General features: G+C 41.7%; 1 protein-coding gene and 1 pseudogene across 2 annotated transcripts in view; one reads left to right on the top strand and one right to left on the bottom strand.

Annotated features, from left to right (window-relative positions):
• Positions 1-27,280, top strand: part of FBXW7 (F-box and WD repeat domain containing 7) — a 280,045-nt gene that overhangs the window by 30,541 nt on the left and 222,224 nt on the right. For both annotated transcript variants that reach the window (XM_026647851.1, XM_024207582.2), the window contains exon 2: positions 13,261-13,313. The gene's annotated coding sequence lies outside the window, so the exon portion shown is untranslated. The remainder of the gene's footprint in view (positions 1-13,260; positions 13,314-27,280) is intronic.
• LOC113406011 overlaps positions 1-27,280 on the bottom strand; it is a 158,324-nt pseudogene that overhangs the window by 68,678 nt on the left and 62,366 nt on the right.

The raw sequence follows: 27,280 nt of genomic DNA, 5'->3' as shown, positions 1-27,280 counted from the left end.
CCGGTAGCTGTCTGGCGTTGCAAGCTTCCAGAGGGCTATGGCTACTCGCTTCTGGACAGTCAGGGCTGCTCGCATCCGGGTGTCATTGCGCTTCAGGGCAGGGGACAGCAACTCACAAAGTTCCAGGAAAGTCCCCTTCCGCATGCGAAAGTTTCGCAGCCACTGTGATTCATCCCAGACCTGCAGCACTATGCGGTCCCACCAGTCCGTGCTTGTTTCCTGGGCCCAGAATCGCCGTTCCACAACATCCATATGACCCATTGCCACCGTGATGTCCTCGGCGCTGGGTGCCGTGCTTTCTGACAGGTCTGTGCCACTCTCAGACGTCAGGTCCTCACCGTGCTGCCGTAGCCTCCTTGCCCGATTTCTCAGCATCTGCCTCTGGGAAAGGTGGATGATAAGCTGCGAGGTGTTGACAACGGCCCCAACTGCAGCGATGTTCACAGCGGGCTCCATGCTCGCAGTGCTGTGGCGTCCGCAATGTCACTGACCAGAAAAGTGCGCGAACTGATTTCCCGCCGGCGCTTTCAGGGAGGGAGGGCGGTAGTGACGGTTGGATGACGACAGTTACCCAAAAGCACCCTCGACACATTTTTTTACCCAGAAGGCATTGGCGGCTCGACCCAGAATTCCAATGGGCAGCGGGGACTGTGGGAACTGTGGGATAGCTGCCCACAGTGCACCGCTTCCAATGTTGACGCTTTCCCCGTTAGTGTGGACTCACAAAGTCGAATTACCGTCCTTAGTGTGGACACACACGTTCGACTTTGCAATATCGATTCCACATATTCGATTTAAGTAAAATCGAACTACTCTCGTAGTGTAGACATACCCTTAACTGTTGTAGTACTTCATTATATTTCATTGTGCAGATTATAATCTGAGTCCTGATGTTACAATGATATATTATGCACCAAAACTGGCTGTTGCTAATGTTAACTGTAAAGAACATAGCTTTTTATCTCATTATTTGTAACTTTGCAGAAGACAACAAATGGGCAAACAGACATCAGTTGGAGATAGAGCTCTCTCTCCCATTTCATACTAATTGGGTAATAAAAACAGATGATTGAGGGGGGCAAATAACCGTTCTACAATGGTATGGCTTTTTGGAGTATTATTATTTATTAAACAGTTGTGGTAATGTCTAGGAGCCTCATCTAGGATTGTGGCTCCATTGTGCTAAGCATTGTGTAAACAATGAAAAAAACTTTCCTTCCTCCAAAAGCTTTGTGTCTTAAAAGGAGAAAACCAAATGCAGAACCAAATAGTTATTCTGTTTTATAAACATTTAAGACCAAAATATTGTACCAAGTACAGTTTTTATAACACGTGTTACCGTGTACAACATAACTTAGATGAAAACCACTACAAAGTATTTAATCTTTGTATTTTAATGTTCGTTTGATGTCCTCAAAGGCACTGGGTTGTCAGTCCTATACATGGAAATTCTGTTCACAGAACAGATACAGTACAGGCAGTTACAGTGCAGGTGCCCCTTAGCAAGAGGCCTAAATAATAGAGCTGTTCAGAAAGTTAGCCTCTAAAATGAAACTTTTAACAAAATGTAAAAACTTGAATCAAAGCCACAGTGAAAAATGTTGTCCGTTTTCTGGTGAGATATACTTGATGATGACCTGGAGGATAAGAATATTCTTAATTTTTCATTTTATTTTAGTTTTTAGACTTGAAGGTGCCTTATAGTGTTACTTTCTAAGTTTGTTTTATTTATGCATTTAATAACGGATTGATTACAAACAAGTCACTGCTTTTTGAAGGCAGAAAAGGAGATGAGAGTGAACTAAACATACATAAAGGTAATCTCTTTAGCAAAAGTGCCTAATGCACAGATGTGTGTTTATACAGTTAAATCACTTGTGTTCCATTCCACTGTCTTTGTTTTGTATGTTGATTTTGATTACGTTTTTCAGGCAGGGACCTTGTCTTTGTATTTGTCTGTAAATCCCCTGTCATACAATTGAGAGATATTGTATATAACTTCGTTTTATTAAAATAGATCCATCCAGCTCTCATGGGCACTTGTATGATATTAATAAAAGTACAATGACAATTAACATCAATATCCAAAGCTAATCAATTTTGGCTCTAGGAATAAACTTCTAGCCCTCATCATTGTGAAGATAATCAACAGTGTTAAACGATCATTGTTTTCCTGAGTCTCTTTCCAACTAGCTATAATCATCTTGATGACTATAAACTACCTTACCCATCACAGTGGTTGTTGATTCTGAAATCTAAAGATGACAGCTTAAATGTCAGTTACACACAGCTACCTTTAAAAGAACATGATTAAGGTTGCAAAGTCACTCAGAAGTTAGGAAAACTCAGAATTAAGATTGGCTCTGCAACCTTAATTCAGCTGCTTGTGAGGTATGATACAGTCTTTAGTTACATGATTTTGTACTATTTTTCCATAGGATCCCTTGCCTCATTCGTTGCACAGGATGGACCAGCTCCAGAGATAAATCAGGGTCGTGTAGTGAAGCAGGCTGTTGTATGTAGGACACCTGCCTCATTATTCCAGAAGTTGGAATGTATGTAGTGAATGAAGCAGGGGGCTTCAGGAAGAGAAAGGAGGCACTTGAATGGTGCCCTGGAGAATAGAATTCTGTCACTTCCTTTCTCTGCCACAGAGTCCATATATCATGCTAGTCAGGTCACTTAAATCTAACTTTCACATTTGATCACTGCTTGTATGCGCCTCATTTTCTGGGTGCTAGGCCCTTGAATCTGATTTGTGGACATGCTGAGTGCTCACAGCTGCAACTGTAGTCGGTGGAAGCTGTGAAGTGTTATATAGTGCTAAATACTCTGAAAAATTGGGTCTTAGTTGTCTCAAATTGGGTATCCAAAATTAGTGGACACTTTTGACCCTTTTCTCTGTTCCCTGTCTGTAAAATGGGCATAATACTAATCACAGGGGTGTCGGTGAAGATAAATAAGGCCTGGGGGGTGAGACTGAAAAAGGAGGCAAAAACAAAATATTGAATAGCTGCTTCTTAAGTAAGCACCATCCATCCATTCTTTGCACTGAATGAAGCAAGAGTGCCATGGGTGGGTGGGAGTATGTGATCACATAATTAAACACTGTGTTACAATACATATGCACAAGGGGGTGAATTATGGTTGCCCAGACTGCCTTAATTCTGGCTAAGTAACCAATAGCAGTAGATTGTCATCCACTATGTGGAGCAGTCCTACAGGGGGATGAGTTATGTAGTTTGCCAGTGGATTTCACACATTTGCTGACAGCAGAGGAACTGTGAAACTTGGGTATCTTGAGTTCAAATCCAAACTGGAGGGGGTGTGCTCAGGACACAGGAGGGACACAGACTCTTCTGTGTCTTCCCCTTCTCCCCTCCACCCCCCCCCAAAAAAAACCCAACCCCCAAACTTGACCCCTTCTGCTATCCTTTTTCATCTCTCTGTCCCAGTCTTGTCTCACCTTACCTTGGGTTCTCATCCCAGTTCCATTCTCCTTAAATAGCTAATCCTGTTCTCCATTTCTCAGGCTTCCCTCCTAGTCCCAGTCTTTTCCCCCAGTCTGTCCCATCCCTCCTCTCCTCTGCCCCCCAGGGTCTTTGTCCAATCTCACCCCATGGCCTTCAGTTTCCTTTCCACATTCCCTGTACCCACTAGCTCAGTTTCACTCCCCAGGCTCCTCATCTAATCTGTCTCTCCTGGCTCCTTTCCCAGTTGCTTTGCTCCAGACAGTGACAATTCTCCTCTCCCTCCATGCCCCAACATTCTTTGTCAGGTCTGATTCCCCTCCCCCATGTTTTCCCTCTGTCCTGGGCTGGAACATGCTCTATGAGATTGAGGTCTTTGGAGATATTGGCTTTTAAGTTCTAGCATGTCTCTGCTGAGCATGTGTGAACTGTGATTTATTTTTTTCCAAGGGTTTATAACTTGGGCAGATTTTTATAAGGACAGCAAAAGGAACATCTCTGAAAGAAAAGCTGCCCCTTTCCCCGCTGCCAAATTTTAAGTCCTTGCTCCAAAGGATGGAGAGCATTTGAAAGAAAAGATTGCTAGAATATTGTAACATTGGCAAAATCTGTTTTTTCTCTGGCTTAGTTCTTGAAAATGACTGAATAGTTTTGGCTGATTGATTGATTGATTTAAATTTAAGAAATCAGCCAGAAGCAGACACTCAGCATATAAAATTTCAACCCAAATGGTTCAGGTTTGGCAAAGTTGCAAGACTGTTTTCAGTTGCTTATAATAGCAAGCGCTGATGACTTAATACACAGTGTTACCAGCCTCGTCTCGAATACTGTTAAATATTTCACTGCTTTCATTTTTGCAGATATGCTTATTCCAGTGCCAAATTGCCCCATGCTTTCCTATGTGGGGAGTTTAATATCAAAATAAATGAGGGGCTAATGATTGCATTATTTTTCATACTTAATTAAATCTTAATATTTCTGAATGGCCACAGCTGTGAGGGACTTTGCAACAGAACTTAAATATAGCTTTCCACATGCTACACCAGATTTTGGTTTATAGGCTTAAATTTAGGGGGTCATTAACTTACATGCCTTTGCTGATCCTCAATTGTGATAGTTCATTTCGTTGTGTGATACTGTTTTGTGAGATAACCAGGACCCAACCTATATTCAGCATCAAGTGAATTTTCCAAGTTGTCTTGAGAAATAGCTCTACATAGATTGTATAGCAGTAACCCAGGTTCAAGGTAGCAAAGGGTTGGATCACTATGGTGAGGTCTAGGTCTGAAAGAAAAGCTATGAGATTTCCAGCTAAATGCAGATGATAAATAATCTTAGTTACAGCTGCTACATAGATATGCAGAAACATCTGATAATCCAACCGGACTCCAAATACTAAAGCTGAGTAACAAATGGCAGGCACACTTCCACAACTGAAAGAGCATGTGTCACCTCGGGTATTTCTTGTAGCTATTTTTCTTAACCTACATCATAACTTCAGTCTAGTCTGGATTAAATCACAGCCATCTTTCTGTCATCCAAAACTATATTTTTACATGTCAGCAGGCAAACCCATCAACTGTATCAAATAGGTCAGTAGAATTGCAGATGCATAGTGGAATGTCATCTGCATATTGGAGATATCACAGCCCTTACCTATTTTATTGTCTTCCACATTTGGGTTCATATACATGCTAAAAAGGAAAGATGTGAGACTAGAACCTTGTGGCACCCTCATGAGAGCGCCCTTGGGGAAGGTGATCATTTGCCAAGTATTATGCCATGGCATAAAAATAACTGATCCATTTGTACAAGTCTGCTTGTCTGCCAAAACTTGCAATTGTTACTTCCTTGTGATTAGTGGTATCCCAGGTAGCTTTGTCTGAAGAATCTGAATGGACACTTGACTTGCAACCATTTCCAGAAAACCAGCACTGTGTCTTTACCATGCTTTGGTCTAAAACTGGATTGAATAATTAAGTCTAAAGACTCCGGGTATTGCCAGAGTTGCTTTGATACCATCTTTTCTAATCGTTCCCAAATTAAAATGAGAAACACTGCTAATATCAAGTGATCAGCATTTGGTTAAAAAACTGTTGTTTAACCATCTGGTACTTGTCTTTTTAAAAAAGAGACATTCATAGCTCCCCTCAGTCACAGATCTGGTGTGTCTCCATCTTGCAGCCAGTCCATATGCCAAGATGATTTCAGTGGAAGAAGCCAGGGAAGAAGATACTTGGGAGTCACTGCACTGATAGTCATGGTTTTAAAAAAAAATATTGGCAAACCAGCTCATTAATAAGGCTAAGATTTTGTCACAGATATTTTTAGTAAAAGTCATGGGCAGGTCATGGGCAGTAAAGAAAAATTAATGGAAGCCTGTGATCTGTCCCTGACTTTTACTTAAAATATTCATGACAAAATGGGGAGCTCAGCTTGAGGTCTCTGCAGTGGCTAAGCAGCTGCGAGGGCCCAGTCGGAACTCCGGGGGTCCCCCACCACACTGCAGCTCTCAGCCGCCGTGGGCTGAAGTCACGGAGGTTGCTGGAGGTCATGGATTCTGTGACTTCTGCGACCTCCATGGCAAAAATCTAGCCTTACTCATTAATAATGGGCTGTGGCCTACGTAATAATCTTCTTGAGAGCCTCAGAAACCAAACTAGTTCCATTAGTCTGAGGGAAGACAATGAAATAGATCTTGCGTCCCAACCTCAAAAGAGCACAAGGGAGTGGTCTGTCCATGACAAGTATTGACTATCCTATTTCCAAACCAAAAACAAGATCCAGGGTGTAATCTGCTGTATGCATTGAGTTGGAACCACTTGGGATAACTGCATGATTATTATAATAGTCATGAAATTCTGAGCAATTGGTCATTCCAGTGAGAAAATCTTCCAGTCCAGTCATAAACAGTAGTAATTTGAGCCACAGTCAGAGAACAAACTCTTGAAGGGACCAGGGGAACTAGTGTTAAAGGCTGCACAGCTTTCATCTGCCTAACAAATGGACTGTTCTTGTATCTTTGTCCATAACTCTGATCAAGAGGCTCAAACTCATGCCACACAATCTTGTCTTCCTTCCCCTTACAAATGGTGTGTGCATGTGTGCGCGCGTATGGGAAACATCTACATTTCTGGGTTATCATATTATTTGACTTGTGCAGTGTTGCTTGACTTTCTTTTGAACACCCTAAAACACGTGTGGTGCAGGTTACTGACTAAATGAGGACAACCATCTATGTAATTGCTTAAGTTCCCACAAATCTCTCACACAATGCTCTCTTAGTAAATCTTCCTTATACCATAGTCCATCAGTCACTTCAGTTGCTACCACTATCCTGAGCGACATAACTTACATCAACTTAGGGCAGTATAGACACTGCTTTATGTCAGTGGAAGACGCTCTCCCGCTGATATAGCTTCCGCCTCTTGTTGAGGTGGAGTAGTTACGTTGACAGGAGAGCGCTCTTCCGTCGATGTAATACATCTTCACCGGACGCGCTAACCGCTGCATCGATGCAGTGGTGCCGATTTAGCACAGTAGGGAAGACAAGCCCTAAGTTTCAATTAGTTAAACCTGTGCGATGCTATGGAATGCAAAGGGGTTGCACAGATGGGTGTCCTTGAAGGCTTCATATGAAAGCAGTGGGGCTGTACAGGTGTCACTGAGGGTCTAATTGGCTTTCAGAATTTTTATTATGGGTAGTGGTGTGCAAATAAGAAAGTCTATTGTGACTTTCAGATTTTAGGAGCTACTTCTAGAAATGATAGCTAGAGAAATAAACATTGTAGTTGTAAATTGAGCACATGTACTTTAATCCAAAATTCCACTAAATCTGCAGCGTAATATTCCCCCTTCCCCAAAACAAAACAAAAACCCCAATTACCTTATATATGGCTCTGAGAATGTTTGGTTCCTTTAAAGATCAAAGGGCTTGGTTCACAACTGACAACTCATTCCTGGGTCATCTTGACAGGAAGTATAAAATAGTTTCTCTTTTCTACCAATTACCTCAGACCTCTAACTCTTTTCCTGGTGTACTATTGAGACAAGGTGTTCAGAATATCTTGGCTCACCATTCTGCTCTCACAATCTATCTGGCTCAAAAAATATATAGTTGGTGTACTTTGTGTCCAGGGGACTAGGTCCTATTTTTAACGTGTTTCAGTTACCAGAATGCTTCACAGAAGCTTTAAAATGAATTTTGCTCAGTGAGTGAGTACAAGTCAAGTTCTTTGCATCATAGACTTTAAGGGAAATTTTCATCCATTTTCTTCAACTCTCAAACCATTTTTGGCCTAAAAACTGCTTGTTGTCACAAATGAACTGTGACATGTTTAAAGTTCCTAATTGCAACTGTACTTCTATGTCTAATACTAGAGGTGGCCGTGTTGTGCAGAAGCTGTCACTTGTGGTGTGGGAGCCCACTGTAAAGACACTTTGTAAACCAGTTTCTATGGTTTCATAATGTTTTCTGTCTTGCAGCTTTTTACATAAAGCTGATCATTGTAATATCTATGATATCTGGTTAAAGATGGTAAACCTCGTGTTTTAATTTTTAAATGTTACCCAATCTTGGCTTTTCAGATGCTCTTATTCAATTACACCCCAATCACTAGAGAGTGGGGAGCAGTGCAGAGGCATTGTGGAAGATAAAGGAGCAGGGACCTCTTGGCTGCCAAGGTGCTCTAGTCATTCTTCCCTCTTCAATTCTAAATAGAAGTAATCCAAGTTACTCAATCTCAACCTATTGAGAACTTTTGGGCAGTGAAGAATAAGTTTAGTTTGCTTTTGAAGGATGCATATTTCCATCTTCAACTCTATGGTTTTGTCACCTTTCTGAACTGTGAAAGGAATCTGATATATTGCAAATCTTTTCTGTACTTATTATCCATTTCCAACGTAGCCATTGCTGTAATATGTCCTCAGACAGAACTTAAATTTCATAGTATGTAAAAATGTGTATCAAGGGGGTTTAAGACTGAGAAAATATAGGAAGGCAGAACTTTTTAATGACCTAAATACTGACTCTCTACTTCTGTAAAGCTAAGAAGTAATTAATTCTCCATGCTTGCTCAGTCAATCTTTTCCTCTTTTAAGACAGACAGCTTGTGTCTAATTGGAGCTGGTGGTTTTGAAATGTGGGCTGCTTTCACAAGGGAATGAAACAAGACCACAAAACTTATTCTGCCTAAGATCACAAGCTGAACTCAAATCATGGTCTCAGAAGTAAGAACAGTGGATTCTTTATGGATTTTAAAGGCCAAAGACAAGTAGTATTAATTTTAAATATATGGAAAAATAACAAGGCAGGTATTACATTGTATTGTTGGATGAAAACACAGGAGGTAAAAGCAATGCATTTTTAATGACACTTGGAGAGGAAAACAGTTGTGAAATTAATCAGTAGTTATAAGTCACTGAGAAATGGCCTCTGTTCTCAGTTCATCGCTCAAGATGGTGTGAAGTTAAAAACAAAACAAGTAGTGAATAACATTAATGAAATTCATAATGTAAATCTACAGCTATCATCAGACAGTCAAGGCTATGCAGTCTTAAGAATAAATGGTTGAAAAACTGGAGGCAAGAAACTTAAAGGTGTACTGGTAATTTATTAGAATGATGCCCTTTTTTACTATAAATGAAGTAACAATTATATAATTGATTTAGTGGTTTCAGGCACACCTCTAGGTAAGTGTTTACCTCGTAGGTTGGCACACTTGTAGAAATCATTTTCACTTAACATTTGTCATAGCTATATCTGAAATTAGCCTCTGACGCATTGACATGAGACTTCAGTTATCTAAATTTCTTCACAGTAAACATTTTTGCCTGATACAAATAACTTTAGATCATTAAAGTAATAATTTTGGAGATTGTGTACAGGTGCACTCCCCTTTTAGATGATGGAATGTATGTGAGCAGAGAGATGCATTGGCAGTGTTCTGTGTTTGTGGGCCTAGGCAAGCACAGACATTGCCTCCAAATTGTATCTGCTGAGTGGCCACTCATGAAGAAGCTGCTCTACGTACTTTGAGGCGTCACAGCTAGTCAGAGAGGATGATGTGAGACGCAGCCATGTAATTCCTTTGCTGCGTCTGCCAGAGAGAGGACTGGTGCAAATAGAGAGCCTCTTCAAGGAACAGACTGACAGCAATGGGGAATCTGTAGTGGGAGTCATGCTGTCTGCTCTTCTGAGAAATTGCCATTTCAGAGACAGCAGGGAGAAGGAGCACTACTTGATAGCAACCTGTCATAGCTTCCTTCCTTCTAGCAGGGAACAGGGAGGCAAGCATACTCCACCAGAAAAACAGACTTATAGACAAAGTGGCTGAAATCATTGCCCAGGGATGTTCAAGACGTCATTACTGCAAGGAGGCATCACTACCGCAGATGCTGGAGCAGGAGGGGAGTACCATCATGTATGCTGACAGGGAGAGCAAAAGGTCCTTTGACACAGCTTGCAGGGCTTTGAACTTGTCTGCGTTGCCTCTTCACACCTTGATGAGGAGTGTGCAGCGGACCGGATAGTAAAGGGACACTTATAAGATGGGATGCTGGTACCCACTGAGTCAGATCCCCTTCATTGCATCAGTTGGCTGTCACCTACCTCTCCTGCTCACCATCAAGTGTGTACTCATAGTACCTTTTTAGCACAGCAGCGCCACAGTCTCCAACAGGTACACACATGTCTTCACAGGGAAGGTGGAAAGGCTTTCATTCATCTGAATAAATAGACACTGGCTTCCTCAGGAACTCACCCTGTATGTAATACAGGACACCAGCAGCAGCCTAGTGGAAGACCCTGAGGCCAGGGCTGGATAAGAAGAGGAAGATGACAACAGTGGTTTTTTGTGCATTGGGGGGAGAGTTGGGAGGAGTTGTGTGAAGAAATACACCTTTTTACCCCCCTTTAACTTTTTCTTCCAGATAATGTGACAAGGTCTACTGCTTTTGCTGTCAGCATGATACTTAGGTTTAAACATAAGAATGGCCATACTGGCTCAGACCAAAGGTCCATCTAGTCCAGTATCCTGTCTTCTGACAGTGGTCAATGCCAAGTGCCTGGAGGGAATGAACAGAACATGTAATCATCAAGTGATCCATTCCTTGTCTCCTATTCCCAGCTTCTGGCAAACAGAGGCTAGGGACACCATCACTGCCCATCCTAGCTAATAGCCATTGATGGACCTATCTTCCATGAATTTATCTAGTTCTTTTTTGAACCCTGGTGTATAGTCTTGGCCTTCACAACATCCTCTGGCAAGGAGCTCCTACAAGTGGAAATGCACAGAGGCTCTCAAAGCAGAAAGAGGTTATTTATTGGTAATTGTTTTTCAGAAGATATTTTTGTGAATTCATACTATCAGTCCACCTTCACGCCTAATTCTGAATTCTCTATAACATCAGAACTCTGTGGTTTGGGAGAAGGAACTGAGATGTGTGTGATCTACTTTGTAGTGTAGATTGATAAGATTACCCTCCTGAGAGATTTCAATTGACATAGCTTTTCAAGGCAGTTCTGCAGCTTTATATCGGTCTCCTTGTTCTCTCTTCTGCTACTCAGTGCCACAGCAGTGTCTGGCAGCCAGGAGAAGCAATTTCAGCTCAAACCCTGCTAAGCCCCTGATGCTGTAGGCTGCAGCTTGAAGTGAGTTTGGCATGTAGGAGCTGTGTCTGAACTGGACATGCTCAGTGTGAATAAAATTCTCTGAGAATTAAGCCACCATACTCTAAGAAGTCTCTACAGCACATGTACAAATGATGATTTTTTTCCCTCAGAGGCTTATAAATCTGCCGAATTTGGGTGGATTTTTACAGGGATGGCCAAAGGCACCTCTTTGGCTCCAGGGTGATCCCTTTACCAAACTTCAAGCCCCTGCTCCAGAGCATGGAGGCCCTAGAGTTTCTCAATAGAACAGTTGTATGATGTTATCATTGTACAAATGGCTTTGTTTTTGTTGTTTTTGCTAACCTTTTTCTCTGAACCAGCAGACCTGTTTTTTTATGCTAAAACTTAAAAGTTCAGCATAAGACAAACACCCATCATGGAAAATTTCAGCCCAAATGGTTGAAGTTTGGCCAAGCTGTAAGCAAATGAAAACAGGGTTTTATAATGGGAAATGTTGGACAACCTGAGTTTATAGATGTTGATGCCACCACCATATATAGAGCGGGGAAACCAAGGCTGAAATTGTTCAACTGCACTGAGCAGCCTGCCACACTTAATTAAACAGATGCCTATTTCTCGTTTGCTACGATTAATTTGTTGTAGGTTTAATTGTTAATGTTTGAATTTTTTGTTCAGGTTTGTATTCAAGTAGTTGATCTGCTTGATTTTTTTGACTTCTCTTTTCATGCCCGTCTCTGTCCTGAAACTCATTAGACTTGGGAGTTAACCAGGTTGTCAGTATTGAAGGTTGAATGCCACCAAGAATACGGTGGAGAAATGCTAGCATTCATCTGTGAGTAATTTAATCCACAAACACAAATTCAACTACTTATCTCTCTGCTGATGGCTTACAGAACTCTTATCTCGAGATCTGTCTCTTTCTGTCCCAATGAAAGTCATCTCCTCATAGATGTCTAGCCATCAGCTCAAGTTAAATATGATTAAAACAGAGCTCTTAATCTTCTGTTCTCCTGCCGACAAAGCTGCTGCCACTCGTTGGGGGTGGAAGTTTTTTGTCGTCAGGAGAGCTCTCTCCTGCCAACAAATCACAGCTACACTGCATGCCTTTTAGCAGCATGGCTGTAGCAGCACAGTTGTATGGCTAAATGGTGCGTAGTGTAGACAAAGCATTAGTCATTACCCTACTCCTATCCATTTAGAATGCTACTGCAAAGATCATTTTCCTAGCACATCACTTTGACCATATCATTTTTCTCTTTGCTTCCCTCCACTGGCTATCTCTTCTCTATCACATCAAATATAAATTACTTATCTTTTGTTTTCAAGCCCATTCACAAGCTGTCCCCACCCAACCTGTCATCTCTCATTCGCTATTGAGACGTTGACTGCTGCCTCCCATAGTCACATGATGCCAGCCTCGCTCGTCCACTTGTTAAATTTTCAAGTGAGCACCTTTGTGCTTTCCCCATGCTACCCTTCACTCTTGGGGGGAACTACCCAGGAAGATCTGTAAAACTATCTCATTATCTTCCTTCAAATCCTTCCTTAAAACTCTCCTTTTCCATCACGCTCACAAAAACTTAACAACTGTTAGGCTGCTGGAATGCTGAAACAGCCTATCCTGCTGCCCAATGTGGTCACTGTTTCCTTGTATACTACCATCTGTCTGTTTGTATGCACCTGTTTTATACTTAGATTGTAAGCTCTTAAGGGCAGGAACCATCTTTTTGTTCTGTATTTTGTACAGTGCCCAACCCAATGTATTCCTCCTCCATGACTTGGCCTCCTATAGTAATACAAATAATAATCACTGATGTTTCTCTTTTTGATATACAAAAGCATTTCTAAGGAGTCATCAGCTTGCAGCTGCTGAAGGAAATGATATCCTATCTTTCTTGTGGTAGTTCATATAGTTGTGATAGGCAGTGTTTGCCTGCATCCTAATGTTACAAGTTATTCTTCAGCCTCTCTGGTATTATTCATATAATGATAAAACTTTCGTAATGTATGATTAATCTTCATTTTGAGCCTTGTCCTAAGACCAAGGAAGAAAGTTTGTTTATATTAAATGTAAATTAATTAAGGATTGTATAGTTAATGTAGGATTATTTGCTGTTTACATGAGTTTTAAAAAATACTGCTTTTTTTATTATACAGGCATAATATTAGACTACCAGAGAGACTGTGAGAAGATTATTTAAAGAAATCTGGTGAGTAACTGTTAGCTTTCTTTGTCTTCTCCTTGTTCGTAAAACCGTATAGGGGCTGCTAATGCCTCTGTTTTTTTGGTTAGATATAATATATTTTGATGAAGGAGCTCATTTTAAAATGTTTTCTACAATCCTACATTTATAGGGTTTTTTGTTCTGCATCTGTGCTTACACGAAGAACTCGCTACGTAAGCAGACCATCATTTTACTGCACAAAGTCCTTGTTTTAGTAGTAGTTACTCCTGTCACAGTATGTGCTCTAGGATTTATGCTGATATAGCAGTTAGTTGCAAAGACTTACATAGCATGTAGTTCCATCTCAGAGGCAAGAACTAATGTGATGGGACTTTATTAGTAGATATCTGGTTGAATATTAGTACTCTGAAGCTAGTAAATAGATTAGTTTGTGCACAGCTGGGTGTCCCCGAACTCTTGAACATAGAAGTTGACCTTGTCACTCCATATTTGAGAATAACTCCTTTTGATTTTGAGTGATTTATGTAGAAGACAACTACGTATTTTTCATGGGTGTCCATACATCACGTGTACTTGTGGTTTTTCTGTTAATTGTGGAAGCTTTGTTACAGTTTGAGAAAGAAATAATGTAGTGACCCTTCTGACCATAATCTAGATGGCATTATATGTGCTGTGACATCATATGTGAGCCCTGTACAGCACCTAGGCAGACAGAATGTCACTAAGCTCTACTCACTCAAAACCTCCTATGGTAAACTAGGGAGAAAAATCTTCCCTAAAATTATAATCTGTGCAGGATTCTCAGAGTTTATGCTGTTTAGCGCATGACAGGTGAAACGCCACAAGTGCTGAAATTTTTGGTCTCTAAAGGTGGTATTTGTGGGCTGGGTCATGAGTACCACACATTTGGCTCCTTACTGGGGCTCATGTGACAACCAGAACTCTATTGCCTTCTCTCTGATTAGTTCCTTCCGTATGGCCTATGAACAAACTCTTGTAGGACCTCTTCCTCTTCAGCTGCTGCTCTTGCTCTTCGTTTTGCCCAGTTCTAGCCTGCTTTGTGTATCCTTTTTTGGTATGTCCACTTCTGCCTCCAAGTCATGCTTGTTTGCCTCCAAGTTATTTAATTTTATTTTAATTTTCTGTCTCTGCAGGTATTTGAGTTGTGTACTATAGTATAAACACTCAATTAGCAATAATGTATTATCACAGGATAATTAAGAGAGTACAGAATGGTTTGAATTATTTCAGAAAAGTTGGTTTTTGTGATTTTTTTTTTTTGCCATACTTAAGCTTCTGTTAAGAGTGTTCCTTAGGAGTTAATTTTGATTCCCCCAGGAGGATGGCTACCTCCTGGGTGGAGTGCGAATTGGGTGTCCTGTGAAACTTTTGAGAATGTTATGTGGTCTTCAGTAATTATTTCTAATCATCATTGATGGTCTATGGATAAAAATTTTTATGTGCCATAATCCAAAGCAGCACAGCCTATTTCTCATCTTTTCCAGTCTCATCTTGTTGGTTTTGAAGGTAATGTGAGGCGCATAGCCCATACTCCATATTGGACTACCTGCTGAGCAGAAAAGAAAATGGATATCTTAACCTTATAAATTGGATTTCTGCAAAAGTCCTTTCCAATGCAAGATCCCACCTGTGTGTTGTTTATTTTTCAGAATTATGATTCTGCTTTTTTGCTGAGGAAGTTAATAATCTTGTGTCTGAAGGCAGATGCCAATGCAGGATTGCTGAGAGCACAAAATCCTTCTAGGATTGTGAGTGGAAGGGGTTTTTTTTTTTTTTTTTTTTTAAATAATAAAAGGAACAGCAGCCCAGATTCTGAACTAGTAGAGCACTTAGGCAAAAAAAGAAAAATATATCTGAAAGACAAAAATGACATTTCTGTAGTTTAGTTACTACATTCAAAATATTTACATGTGAGACTGTATTACTGATGATGATCTCTTTAATTGGCATTATTTTGAGATGTATACTAAAATATTATCTATTAAAATTTTTTAAACGCATCTCCTAGAAAAGTTTAGGGAGTTATTTCTTCTGAAACTATGCTGTACTTTGAGTAGTACTTATTTTAAAAAAAAAATCCTACCACAACAAAAAGCTAATCTGCAATTGCCAGCCTTCTTCCTTTTAAGTAGTGTTGCGAAGACTGGTTGTATACAAAGACTTTTATTCCTGCCCTGCCCTTCTTTTTCCCCAGACAAACAGGTGCTTTGGCCAACGGGTTGAACATCTGGGTGGATGACATTAAATAATATTGAGATAACGTCTTCCATTCAGTCCCAAAGCACTTTACAATTATTATGCCTTAAATCCTTTTTAGGGTAGGTTGGTAAGTAAGGACTTAAGGTTGGGGAGGGAAAACTAATGGCTAGGAAAACAAATTATTGGCAGAAAAGAGGAAGCAATAGGCTGAAATATGGCTTTGAAGCAGCAGAAATGCCAGAGGTGACACTGGGGAAATTGCTGAAAGGAACTGAAGCTGTCTGAAAGACTTCTAGAATGACACTTTTTCTTTCTTCCTTTGGTGTGACCATTGGTCCAAATGTTGCTGGACAAATATTATGACATTAGATGCTAACAAATAGGGAAGAAATGTTTTATTTAAGATTTTCAATATCAAAAGTTGCACCTTAAAATTACATTATTACAGCTGAATTTTTGCATTTCACTGTCATATTTTTCTGTTCTCTCTAGTTTAGAAATTAATATAGCCTAGTCACTTTCATTTTCTAGTCAATTTCATTTTCTGTTTTTGTGTAGTATTCAGACAGTAGTGTGGTATTTAGTTTGGTAATAAACAGTTTTTACTGAGCTTATAAAGACTTCTATAGGTCATAGGTTTGGAAACCTGAAATCTTTGTGGGTCAAATTTTACCCACAATATGAACATGGTTAACTACTCAGTACATTTTCTAAATTCCCAGTTGTTTAATAATCCTTGGCACCTTGAAAATCAAATATTGCGTAATGACTTTATTCTTTTACCTAAAAGATACTCTGTTCTTTCTCGATCACCCTGTCACTTATGGGTTTTGACTTTTTTTTTCATCTGCTTGTGTACCAATACTATTTATGCCATGATTGGTCTAGAAATAAAAAAACGTACATAAGTCATGTTTAGAATACAGAAAAAACTGTACTTGTATATTTTTAAAGATTCTTTTTAATAACATATAGGGACTGTAAGTATTCAAAAATGAAGGGATACTGCCTTATTTAGTAACAAATATAAGAATATTACAAGGTGGCCTCCCTCCAATCCATCAGTGCTCTGCCTCTTGAACTACCCATGTTCCTGGTTTCCTAAGAATGGTCTTGGAGTAAGACCATCTTTGTTTCCTGTTCATATTCTCTCTGTTGTAGCAGTGTGCTAACTTTTCCATAGTTAAGAGTAAGACCAGCTTTCTGTGTAGAGCTTGACTAGTCTAAGTGCTCTAAAATCTGTACCTTTTCTCATATTGCCTTGATTTTTTGTGTTTCTCTTGGGGGTGTTGGGCTTGGTCAGAGATCCATATTTGGGGCTATTCAAACCAGGAATTCCCAAGGTACTGTTCCCTGGAAAAACTAGCTTCTTTTTTTTTTTTTTTAAAGATGGTATGGTTTGCAATTTTTTGTGCACAGATAAAAATCAAAACAGGGCTGAGTTCATAGCATCAGAGTCTCAAATGCTTGAGAGTTACCCCAGTAGAGTGCATGCCACGCACTAGCCCTTTAGGGGAAATTATTTTACAATATTAGCCGAAGAATTTGGTTCTTCATTTAGTTGGTCTAAAAAGCACTTTATAATGCTAAAAAGCCCCATGGATTACACTAAGGCCTGCTCTATACTAGAAAATTAGGGTTTTAATTTTGGGGGAATGTATTCAAAGTAGATTTATAAAATATATATATACATGCAAATGATTGCTGGCAGGGGAGAGGCATTTTAGGGATTGAGGAGTGGGGGGAATAAAGATGAGAAGAGAAATATTTGGGGCTGCATCAAGGGGAGAGAGGATGATGGAAGGGGGATAGATGAGAATGCGTGCTAGGGGAGGTGAGAGGAATTGGGGGCTGGTAGAGGGAGAGAGACACTGGGGTGGGGAGGGAACGTAGGGTCCCTGAGGAAGGAACAAAGGGCAGGAGGATGTCAGCCCTCATTATTCCCTTCTGTGTGTGTACCAACATTTTGGGGCCCGTCTGCCCTTGTAGGGGCCCTGCTACTTTCTCCCTTCCTCCAGTCATGTAAGCTGGGATATAGAGGGCCTTTAATCTCTGGGGGGTCTGAGTCATGCTCCCTGGCATCCTGTCTGTCTGCGTGCCAGGATCTAGGAGGCCCCTGCTCATCCACAGGGGTCAGACTTGCTCCATGTCCCCCCTCATGTGAGCCATGTTCTGGGGCCTGACTTTCTTGGGGGGGTGGGGGTCTGAGCCCTCTGTGCTTTCTCCCCGTGTGAACTGGGATCCCTTTCACCCTGGGGGTGTGTGAGCCCTGCTCCTTCTCCCCTGTGTATGTGCTAGGATGTGGGGGTCTCTGCCCATCTTTGGGGTTCAGATCCCCCCCCCATCACCAGCTCTCCTGTGAGCCAGGTTCTGGAGGGTGGTTGTCTTTCTGGGGAAGTCTCAGACCCTCTGTGACGTTCCCCTGGTATTATCTGGACCGATGATCTGCTAGGTCACTCCAGTCCTTGACTTCGGGAGCCAGCCCTACCCTGCTCTGCTGGGAAAACCCCCACTCTTGGGCTGTTCGCGCACAGCCTCTGGCATGTAAGCTGCTTGGATTGTGCAACTGAATGACACTAGCCAATATCTCCAGTCCCAGACAAAACCCTAGGAACCTCTGTCTTGCAGTGTCCAGTTATGCCCGCTGGACACTGCAAGCTTATATGAGTTTGTCAGTTTAACAAAGAAATTGATATGTACCAGGCTTGTTATCGCAAGGGGAGTCTCTGACACACTTCAAACCAAACGCACTGCTTCATGTAGAATAAACAAACAAACTTATTAACTAGAAAGATAGATTTTAAGTGATTATAAGTGAAAGCACAAGAAGTCAGATTTGGTCAAATGAAATAAAAGCAAAACACATTCTAGGCTGACCGTAACACTTTCAGTGCCCTTACAACCTTAGATGCTTCTCACCACAGGCTGGCTGGTTGCCCTTCAGCCAGGCTCTCCCCTTTGATCAGCGCTTCAATCGCTTGGTGGTGATGTCTGTAGATGTAGGTGGAAGAGAGAGGAAGAGCATGGTAAAGTTTGTCCCTTTTATCATGTTCTTTCTTCCCTCTTGGTTTTGCACGCCCTCCCCCCACCTTCGGAGTCAGGTGAGCATTAGCTCATTGCAGTCCCAAACTGACCAAAGGAAGCAGGGGGACTCACTTGAGAGTCCAACAGATCCTTTGTTGCTGCCTAGGCCAATGTCGTTTATTCCTGTGAGGCTGGGCTACTCTAACCCTAACCCTAACCATACACAGGGCTGACGAGGGGGGGGGGGGGGGGGCCGATACAAATTACCGGGGCGCGGCGGTCTGAAGGGGGCCCGGCTCCCACCCCCCATTGGCCCTGTTTAGCCCATCCACTCTTGCAGGGGGGCCTGAAAAAATTCCAGGCCCGGCTTTCCCGCCCCCCCGTCGGCCCTGTTTAGCCGGTCCACCCTTGCTGGGGGCCCAAAAATTTTTTTTCACCGGGGCCTGAACCCACTCTCAGTGGCCCTGACCATACATGCCCTGATGAGGTGTGAACTGCCCCTCTGCTCTTGGAGAGTTTTTGCCTGGGCTTGTTTTAAGCCATGAGGACACATGTCAAGGCTCCTTCCCCACTCTGAACTTTAGGGTACAGATGTGGGGGCCTGCATGAAAAGTTCTAAGCTTAACTACCAGCTTAGATCTGGTCCGCTGCCATCACTCCCAATGGGCTAACTCCCTTCCCTGGGTAGCCTTGAGAGACTCTTTCACCAACTCCCTGGTGAACACTGATCCAAAACCCCTTGGATCTTAAAACAAGGAGGAATTAATCATTCTTCCCCTCCCTTCCCTTTTCCCCCCCCCACCAATTCCTGGTGAGTCCAGATCAATCCCCTTGGACTTTAGAACAAGGAAAAATCAATCAGGTTTTTAAAAAGAAGGCTTTTAATTAAAGAAAAAGGTAAAAATCATCTCTGTAAAATCAGGATGGAAAATAACTTTACAGGGTAATCAAACTTAAAGAGCCCAGAGGAACCCCCTCTAGCCTTAGGTTCAAAGTTACAGCAAACAGAGGTAAACACCCTAGCAAAAGGTACATTTACAAGTTGAGAAAACAAAGATAAAACTAACACGCCTTGCCTGGCTGTACTTACAAGTTTGAAATATGAGAGACTTGTTCAGAAAGATTTGGAGAGCCTGGATTGATGTCTGGTCCCTCTCAGTCCCAAGAGCGAACTCCCCCCAAAACAAAGAGCACAAACAAAAGCCTCCCCCCCCACCAAGATTTGAAAGTATCTTGTCCCCTTATTGGTCCTTTGGGTCAGGTGTCAGCCAGGTTACCTGAGCTTCTTAACCCTTTACAGGTAAAAGGATTTTGGAGTCTCTGGCCAGGAGGGATTTTATAGTATTGTACACAGGAGGGCTGTTACCCTTCCCTTTTTAGTTATGACAACATATTTTCAGCCTCATAACTATATACATGAAATTACAACCTATAACATTACTATAACAACAATGCTCAATGAGCCTTCCAAAGACACCCGACATGACAAACTTTGCATTGGATACCACACAGTCATTTTATAAGGATGAACATGGGATGCAGGGTGTTCCCACGAGGTACAGAACATCACACCTTCCTCACCCACCTCAAGTCATCTCCCTGCCCCTCTGAGGGTGTGTGAACATGGGTTGTCCTGCCTCTCATGTGAAACAGTTTCTGGGGAAGTCAAGCCCTTCTGGGTGGGATGCTGAGAACAGGGATACTGGGAGCATTTACCAAGAACACTGGTGAGGACTGGAGTGAGGAATTGAGAACCAGCATGCTTGATCCATATCATAGGGTCTCCAGCACTGGATGGGGGATGGGAACACCCACTGACATGAAAGGAGCAGTTCACACATCTCAGAGCTGTTGTTTAAGGCCGGATTCATTTCAGTTTGAAACCATCACATTGAGATACATGGGTCTCACCTCTCTGAGTCTACTGTGCTTTTGGGATTATCCTGTACTGAGGATATGCATATATAGCAAATCCACCTCTGATGATTAATTTCACAAATATAATAGCGGAGTGGTAGATAGTCTACAATTACAATTGTGAAGATTTTTTCTGTTTTAAAAAAACTGATTATTCTAAGTGGTCCAAAATCTGCCTGCGTACCTGGGTTGTCTTGAAATTTGCTGTGCCTTATAAGGTTTTGGGGTAGGGATAGTGATCCAGATTTGGGGTCATTTGAGCAAGACATTCCTGAGAACAGCTCCCTGAAAAAACAGCTTTTCTTAAAGTTCACAGATTCTGCCAATGTTTGTTGCAGGGAATAGTGGGGTTTTGGGGAGGAAAGAGACACACCAGTCTTCTCTCACATGCTTAAAAGTACTGTAACCACTATGTAATAAAGCTGTTAGTGTCTTGGGACTTTGACCATATCTGAGCTTTCTCACTGGCTTTGTTAGCAATTACACATTGCAGACATTTCAAAGCACAACTATTATCCCCTAACACTGCAAAAAAGTGTATGTTAGGGTGTGGAGGATTTAGGAAATACATAGTCCATGTGTGACCGGATGAAGAGAACAGCGGACAGGGACTCCGAATACCTGAGCTCCATTCCCAGCTTTTCCACTGGCCTGGGACTTGGTCCAAGTCTCTGCCTCGCTGTGCTTCAGTTTCCCCATTTGTTCAAGCAGATGAAAAGTGCTATGTAAGAGCTACATGTTATCATCATTCCCTGTCCACCAGGTGTCCGTACTTCACGCCTACATGATAATTACAACTGCCTGAAAAGCTACTGACTCTTACTCACAATGTTTCTCTTTCTGTTTAAAAAAAATCCTTTGGCAAAATGGCAAAAAGCTTTAACGCAGAGTTAAGCTTCTCCAGGCAGTGATAGCTCGTGACCTTCCAGGACATTGAGTTCAGTAAAACTCAGACTTATTAAAAACAAGAAATAGAGAATTAAGGTGCACAACCGTACTACCTTAACTCTGCCCTCTTTGAAAGATGGCCCACTAAGCCCATAATATATATTTACATCTTGCATTTGCCCTGTGCTGAACAAGGATTTCCTACACTCAGGGCTTGTCTACACTTAAAACACTGCAGTGCTTCAGTGAAGACCCTATCTATGCTAAGAGCAGGGTTCTCTTGTCGATGTAGTTACTACACCTCCCCGAGAAGTGGTAGCTATGCTATCTACACCATGGTTAGATTGGTTTAATTGCATTGCACAAGGGTGTGGATTTTTCACACCCCTGAGCAACATAGTCATACCAAACTAATTTCCTTGTGTAGATCGGCCTCGTACACTTAACCTACTCCACAGAAAGAACATCATTACTAAAGTTTACAACTCCTTCAACCCCTTTTTACAACCGCTTCACCCTTAGGCCTTGGCTACACTGGCGCTGTACAGCGCTGCAACTTGCTGCGCTCAGGGATGTGAAAACGCCCCCCCCCTGAGCGCAGCGAGTACAGCGCTGTACAGCGCCAGTGTAACCAGAGCCTGCAGCGCTGCACACTCGCTCGCAGCGCTGCAAGCTATTCCCCTCGGAGAGGTGGAGTACATACAGCGCTGCGAGAGAGCTCTTGCAGCGCTGGTGGCGCGACTACACTTGCGCTTCACAGTGCTGCCACGGCAGCGCTGGGAAGTCCCTAGTGTCGCCAAGGCCTTATGCACACAATACGCTTAGGCACTCAATACCACGAAACACTCTTTCACTTACCCTTAATTAAACTCTCAGACCACACTCATCTCCCACCTAGCTGCTGACAATCCCCATTGCAAGAAGACCCTGTGCCCCACTGCTGATCCAGTCTGCACCTCACAGAGCTGAAATGAGTCATATTGAACCTCTGAATACACATGCACCTCCTTCCTTTGATCACATGCACACAGGATTCAGGGAGAGAGGCTCACATATACCTTCACAGTCCCCCAGATCTCCTCATACCACAATCACAGCTTTTCAAAGCTGCTCCAACTAATTCCTCCACCATTCAATACAGCCCCACTTAACACAGTGAATGCAGCCAGAGTGCATGCAGACAATTCCCACTGGCTATTGCCAGCTGCAGGGGGTGCAGAAGTAAGATTGTGTAGTCATATACCTTATATTTCTGGGTTTTCACAAGTCTGAGTTTTACTGAATTTGATGTTATGGAAGGGTACAAGCCATCACGGGGTAACCTTAACTCTGCATTAATGAAGTTTTTTGCCATTTAATTTATCAAAGAAAAAGCCTTTAACTATGCTGCTAGTAAAAACAGTTTCTAAACCAAATAATTTTACATTTCTGAGATTAGCAGTCCTTCTTAACACCTTGTCTAGATGAGGATAAATGGTGAGATGTTAAAACATGTTAGCTATCATATGTATTTGAAGATCTAATACAGAAAAGTCATTGCATACTTTTTAACGTGTTAATTTGGGGGGAGTCTAAACTCTAACTTAATTTGTTTAGCACAAGCTAAAGTATTCAATGTTGCGTATATGCTATATTTTTCTAATGTTAGTTATCTGTACTATGCTTTATACAAGGGGCACATCTTCCTGTGTAGACTTTCCAAATCCTCTTCTACTTTGTGCAGTTGAAGATGTTTTACTACAGAAAGACCATTCACACCTGCAAAAGAGAGGCAAGGATTTGATCTTTGGGAGGATTGAAGTGATGTGATGTATGTACACCTCTACCCCGATATAACGCTGTCCTCGGGAGCCAAAAAATCTTACCGCGTTATAGGTGAAACCGCGTTATATCGAACTTGCTTTGATCTGCCGGAGTGCTCAGCCCTGCCCCCTCGGAGCGCTGCTTTACCGCGTTATATCCGAATTCATGTTATATCGGGCTGCGTTATATCTGGGTAGAGGTGTATTGGAGTTGTCATTGGGCTAGATTTTCAGCTGTGCACATCGCTTACTGGGTGCAGATGGGGAGTGAAGCTGTTTTGCCCCTTCCCAATCTTCACATGCCTGCTGGGATGCATTGCATGGAGGTTGGCATCACTAGATTTATGCCAACTGGGGAGATCAGGTGACTTTCTGCCCTCTTAACACTGACAGAGCATTTCAAAAGGATCAAATATAGAAGAGAACGTATGTTGAATTATGTGTAGCTTTACCCTAAAAGTGTAAGTGTGTGTGTGTGTGTGTCCCTTTTGTATTGTTTGGAGAAACTGATACCCATAGAATGTCCTAAATGTTACGTAAAGGAGTCACATTCATATAACACATTTGGAAGTTAGAGAGACACGGTAATATCTTGTATTGGACCAACTTCTGTTGGTGAGAGAGACAAGCTTTCGAGCTTACACAGAGTTCTTCCTCAGGTCTGGGAAATGTACTCTGAGTTCAGATCTACACTGCAGATGCATATTGGTATAACTACGTTGTTCAGAGGTGTGAAAAATCCACACTTTTGAGTGATGTAGTTATACCAACCTAGCCACCTGTGTAGACAGTGCTATGTTGATGGGGGAGGTTCTCCTGCCCTCTCAGGGAGGTGGATTAATTACGCTGATGGGAGAAGCTATCCCTTTAGTGTAGGAGGAACATCTTCATTAAAGTGCTGCAGTAGTGCAGCGGCAACACTGTACGTGAAGACAAGCCCAGTGTCACAGCTAAATACATGGCGGAACATATTTGTTTAGCATAAGTAGTTAACAGATATTTCAAGGGACCATTCAAGATGAACTGACTTGAGTTAGCATTTTATGCTTACATTTTTTTCTGCTGTTATTTAATCAGTTTGATTTATCATTTTAAATAATTTAACTAGTGATTACACAGTGATGCAGAGTTTCCATCTCTGTTTGCATTGGTTGCTTACTGATTTGTGATTGCAGACATATGCACATATGTAAAACTTGGCTCATAGCTTACACACAAATGTATGAATGACCTCACTAATATCAAGGTGTGAGACAGATTAACCAAAACTTGCTAATGTCCAATAAAATAATAAGACTTATAACATAAGGGCTGATCATCATTCTTTCATATATAGAATTTTAAGTATTAGTAACTGAAATGAGAGTTTTTTGGAAGGTTTGCTGACTATCCTCTAGATTTATACCAGTGGTTTTATTTTTGTTTTGTTTTTCGATTTTTTTTAGGTCAACTTTTCCCCCTTTAATAATGTACAGTAATTTTAACATAAGGGTTGGTTCCCCTGCTGGTCAGATACAAAGGCAGCCTAGAGCTGTCATTTAAGTAGCTGAGCCCTCCAGATCCCGTTGCTTGAGCAGAGTAGCAGGAAACAACAACATTCTTATCTAAGCAGGATTCCAGTGTTTATTTTTGCATTTCTGTCTATTTACTATTGTAGACACAGTTCTTCTTTGTGTTTGAAGTTACTGGAGTTGGCCTGCCAAAAGTTAAACATAGAGAAGGTGGGTGAGGTAATATAGTTTGGTCCAACTTCTGTTGATGAGAGAGACAAGCTGTTGAGCTTACACGGAGCTCTTCTTCAGGTCTGGGAAAAGTACACAATGTCACAGCTAAATACAAGGCAGAACAGATTATTTAGCATAAGTAGTTAACACATATTTCAAGGGACTATTCAAGATGAAGTGACCTGTTAAAATCTGTCCAGTCATAGGAGGGAATAAGTGTGTGTGTGGGGGGAGGGGGAACTGCAGGTGATGAGGGGGGTTAGTGGGTTATAGATTGTTGTAATAAGCAGTAAATCCAGTGTCTGTATTCAGTTCATGATTTTTAGTGTCTAGGACAGTTATGAATTTAAGCTCCCAGGCTCATCTTTTGATTGTGTTATGCAGGTTTTCTTTGAAGATCGGGACTGAGAGGTCAGATATAGAGTGATTGCTTTGTGAAAAGTGTTCACTCACAGGTGATATGGTGTATTATCAGTTTTCTGTGTTCGCTCATTTGAGAGCATAGTGACTGTCTGGTTTCACCCAGATAGTTGTTGTTGGGGCATTTAGTGCACTGGTCAAGGTACACCACATGTTGTGATAGGCATGTGTAGGACCCATGGATCTTGAAAGATGTTTTGTGTGTGTGTTGGGGGAGTGTTGATCATCATAGCAGTGGAGATATGTCTTCAAGTTTCGCATCTGTTGTTCTGACAGGGTCTGGTGCTTCTTTGTGTTGGTGTGTCCTGGTCTGAGGGGAGCTGGCTTCTGATGATGAGCTTGATGAAGTTGAGGGGTTCTTTCAAGGCCAGTAGAGAGGGTTCAGGAAAGATTTCTTTCAGAATGTGGTCCCTATCGAGCATGGGTCGTAATGGTTTGATGGTACCATTGTCTCGCGAATATCTTGGGACCAATGGGCCACAACAATACTGTATACAAAAGTTAAACATGTCTCTTCCCCCCCACTCCACCCATCCCCTTCCAGCAGCAAAGGTAGTAGAGGAAGAAAAGCAAGAGCAGGATTTTTCTGAACTTATTTTCTGGCCCTATGTTCAAGGTGAATTGGTGGGATTTTTTTAAGTGGTTCTCATTACCATAGTAATGAGCACATCAAAATCTTTAAAATATTCATCATCGGAACATCCATGTTAGGTAGGGAAGTGCTCCTATCACCATTTTACAGACTGGCAAGTGAGACACAGAGAGACTAAGTGACTTGCCCAGGAAATTAATGATAGAGCAGGAAACTAAACTTGCATTCCCCAAGTCCCACACTAACACCAATCACTGAACTATTCTATCTCTTGTGTAACTTTCAGGGCTCAGAGATAGGCCTGGACAACTCGGCCTCCTGCGTATACACAGGAGGAAATTACCTAAGTACCTTCTTTCCCTTACTCTGCTGTGGACAGCCTGGCAGATTAGTTTATCAATTGTGTCCATGTACTTGTAAAATTCACAGCTACCTCTTCATTCTCTAATTCTTTTTGCATCAATATAATGCATGGAGGAGACACATGATAGCACAAGCATCATATGAAGAGTAATCAGGATACAAAGTCCCTATATGGTTTGCCACATGTGGGTAAGGTTAAGAAAGCACCAGATGAAACTATGCAGGGTGTAGTTAGCAGTGTTCTGTACAGCAGTCAAAAATAGTGAAAGGCTTGCACTTCCGAACCTTAGTGCTCATTCCTCCATAACCACGTCAATTCCTTGAGCTGAGAGACTTTCTGTATCTATGAAGGATGTATGTATATGTGTATATATACACAGATGTAGAATCTTGTCACTTCCTCCTGTTAGAAGGAAATGGATAAAGAAAAATATATCCTATTAAGTATTTGAGTGCTCTGTTTTTAGAGTCATGAGGTACTCTGAATTTATTTTCCTTTATTATTCATGGAAATGGAAAGTGTAGCCAGGAAACAGGGTTTGCAGAATACTCAGTCTCTTTTGACCACTTTGGGCTGCCTTTACACTTTCCTAGCTGGAGGAAGCAATTCCCCTTTTAGGATTGTCAGACATGATATAGTAGAAAAGAAGTTAACAAGCAAGACACTTTCCCCTTTCTTTCTTTGTTCACATCTGTTAATGTGTTTTGATGTTAAACATTGCCAACTTCTGCTCTTAGGAAGACCCAACTCTTCATGCCAGAAGGTTAACGGGTATACAGAACGTAATTGTGTTTTATTTTTAAAGGTTTAATTTTTTTAGCACATGTAAGTTGTTCTTAATAGCTTTTTAAACCCGCATAACCTCTTGGTATTGTAAATTAGCATTTTTCCATGTGACTCTCTCATGCCGATTGCGTTAGCTGTAGCAGGGGTTAGATTGGGTAGCAAGCTTCGGACCTGTAACCTCCTAAAGGGTTAATGGGCGGGGAGGGGGAAGAAATTTGACAGTGAGTTACAACACTGAAGAATTAAGATGGAAT

Source organism: Terrapene carolina, unplaced genomic scaffold (assembly GCF_002925995.2).
Source record: "Terrapene carolina triunguis isolate 2854851 unplaced genomic scaffold, T_m_triunguis-2.0 Scaffold66, whole genome shotgun sequence".
NCBI lineage: Eukaryota > Metazoa > Chordata > Testudines > Emydidae > Terrapene > Terrapene triunguis.
This window is presented reverse-complemented; position numbering and strand designations above follow the sequence as displayed.